Source organism: Aplysia californica, unplaced genomic scaffold (assembly GCF_000002075.1).
Source record: "Aplysia californica isolate F4 #8 unplaced genomic scaffold, AplCal3.0 scaffold00549, whole genome shotgun sequence".
NCBI lineage: Eukaryota > Metazoa > Mollusca > Gastropoda > Aplysiida > Aplysiidae > Aplysia > Aplysia californica.
The window spans coordinates 102344-105669 of NW_004797819.1; positions in this window are offsets into that span (position 1 = coordinate 102344).

The following is a 3326-nucleotide window of genomic DNA, read 5'->3' on the forward strand; positions in this document are numbered from 1 at the left end:
TATGTTTGTTACTCTCTTGTAACACCTCTAATCTTCTGGCGCTCATATGACCTTATGCAGTTGCGAGCACCGTAAAACCTCTACTAACTTCGAAAATAGGAAACAGAAGAAAGAGACACAAGAATGCACGTGGTCAATTGCAGGCCAGAGATAGGCATTGTCAGTGCTTTGTTTGCCTACGTGTATCGCATCAATAGGCTTACACACTGTGTATATTGACTTTATGGTAGTGATTGTACTTCTGTCGTGCATTATTTGGTTGTTCAGGCCCATTGTCTCTTTGAAATTAGTACAAATAGGCCTTACACATGAGCATGTGATGTGACATGAGCATGTGATGTGTTTTATGAAGTCTCTGTTATTGCTCTTTCTCACTTCTATTGCTTAGTTCAGAGGACACTGCAGTATGCACCGGTACCTGTGGTGTAGCAGTTAGGTGCTTTGCTGTCACTAGCAGGAGACCCGAGTTCGATTCCTGAGTGGAGAGAATTTCTAGAAGTATCTCCTTTTTTATGCTGAGATGTTTTATGCCTCTCAGCCCAGGTTAGCCCTGACAGGCAAGGTTAAGAGCCTGTCTTTAATTATCTAATTTGTGTCGATGGAGGCGTAAACACTATATTAAAAGGAAAAGAATTTTACTGTGCGGAGAGACCAGGGAGACTGTATGATTGAAAACGTAAACATGATGTGTGACAGAAAAAGATGTTTTGGTGTATTTTGTAATTGGCAAAAAAATGTGATATTTATTGCTATGAGAACGAAAGAGTGATCAGATGGAGCAGCTGTTGCTATTAATTACTTCTCCTTCTTCTCGATCGCATCACCTTGAAGTCTGGTATCTGTCATAAATTGGGCCGTCCTGCTAGTTCATCTGTCGGCCCGTATAGCTTCTCTTGTAGTGTCAGTGGGGTTGGCCACGTTTCCTGTCTTAGGGTTCTGTGTGTCTTGCAGTGTTGAAGGATGTGTTCAACAGTTTGGTCCGCCTCTCCACACTGGCATTTTGGTGATTGTACTAGTTTAAAACATCTGTACATATGTTGTCTCAGTCTTGTGCATTGTGTCCTTAGTCGGAAGATAATCACTTGTTCTTGGCGGGACAGCTCATGGTAGCTATCTGGTGTCTGAGGTGCTTTAAATAGTGTATTTGTAATAGTTTTTATTTTTGTGTAGTTAACGCTGTTGTCTGGTTGCTCTTTCTGTGCTCCTAGTTTAGCCATCTTGTCTGTCTGCTCATTTCCTAAGACACCACAGTGGGATGGAATCCACTGCAGCATGATCCTCAGACATGGGATGTCCTCAATTACTTTTCGTAGCCTTGGTAGTTTGCCGGCTGTGATTGCCTGCAGTACTGACATGGCATCTGTTGGGAATACTACTTGGCTTTGGGGGTCTACCACATTCTTGATGATGTTTGCTGCATGTATTAGAGTCTCCGTCTCTGCTCTGTAGTTTGTACAATGTCGCCCTGTTGGGACTGCCTCTGCTTGTCGTCATCCATTTGGGAACTGTACGTACTCTCCGGCTCCTCTTTTCTCAGCATTAGCGGCAGATCCGTCTGTATAGATCCTTATCCATGCTTCTCGTGGGTATCTTTGTTCAAGCATGGACAGGGTGAGAGACTTCTTGCTCAGGTTGCTGTGGTCATCTTTTGTGGTGAACATAGGAATGGACGTGTGTATAATTATGTTCTATTAATTACTAGTGTTGTAGTTTCGATTGAAAGAACAAAGGGAATATTTCCCGTTAAATTGTTATGTACTGTACTGGTGATTAATTAAAAAATTTTTTGTGTGTATTTAATGTTTTTGTAATGATTTCAGAACGCAAGTTTTAGATTTTTGTACTGAGATGTTTCTTTTGATACCCCAGCTATGCAAATTGAGTTAATAAATTAATGTCCAATAACGTGTTTTTTGTTTTAATTAGTTTTACAGTACTTGCAACACAAATGTGTCAAGTAAATCTAGTGTCTGGAGATTACACGCTGTGTTGGCTTCAATTAGAGTGTGTTTCTTACTGGTGTTTCAACATACCTCTAAACTATAACTTTGGTATGTGTAACCTGAACCACTTGGACATAGACCTCCTATTGATCGTACTGGTTTTTACTGAAGTACCCAGCAAGTGATGGCATAGACCTCTAAAGGTGTTAACGGCTTGACGCAATCCCATGTTTTACCAGACCTCCTTTTTGCTCTAGGTATGACATTGTGAAGAAGATATTCTTCTACTCTTTATTTACAGTTTGACCATTGCCGTTTATGGTCAGCTTGGAAAACTAGCTCACCCATTCATAGCAGTCGTTTAGCTGGAATTTCGGGAAGTAACACTAGTTTTAATTTAGTATAATGAATTCAGATTCTTACTTTATAATCTGTGAATTTTCGATCTTATATATGTGTTTCAAGAGTTTTTGAAGAAAAAAATGGAACAACAGTTTATTTTTATGAATCATGAGTTGCAAAAGACAGCATTTAGAAAGAAACAGTTAATTATTGATTTTGAAGCTATTTGTTCATAATGGAACAAGGATAAGTAGGTAAAGAAGTCAACCTGTACTTTAACTGAAAGAGATATGTTCATCTATACGACATGTAGCTTTTTTTTTTTACCACAGTGGATATTTCCTGATGTATGGTCTCTTAGTGTGTTAACTGTATTTGAAAAAGGTTTAATTTTCATTCAAATGAGCCTCTCGTAGCAAAGGCAGTAACACAGCTTTTTCGGTACTTTCACACACTGCCGAAATATGATGAAATAGAAAATCTTTCCAGAAATCACATTAAACTACTTTTTCATTTCAGTTAAAAAATACTAAAAGCAGCTTTGTAACTGGACGTATAGTGCCATTTAAAAACGTTTAATATCCATTATGGTGGTCAAATACATGAATATCGTAAGGTTTTGTCTTCCTGCCCAAATGAGATGCACTCTACTTCTCCCCAGCCTTTATTGACCACTATTCGGTCTGTGGTAATAGATAGCATAGCATTTTTAGCATTGGTATTAATCTGCAGCTTTCTTTTATCACAACAGTTGTGTGTGCAGTGGAATCGTCGCCCTTTGTGAGGGGACAACTCTCCCCGGTCCCACTCCTGTACCTTGGTGTTACTGTAACCGTAGATCTACACATCAATATCATAGGCCCCAACATGTATTATACTCTACGAAAACTAGGTAACATTTTGCACTCTCTGAATTGAACAACGATCTCTTGATTAAGACATTTTTATACTGCTGGTAGAATAAAGGACAGAAACTTGTTAGTCTCTCTCTCTCTATCTCTCACTCACACACTCTCTCTCTCTCTCTCTCTCTCTCTCTCT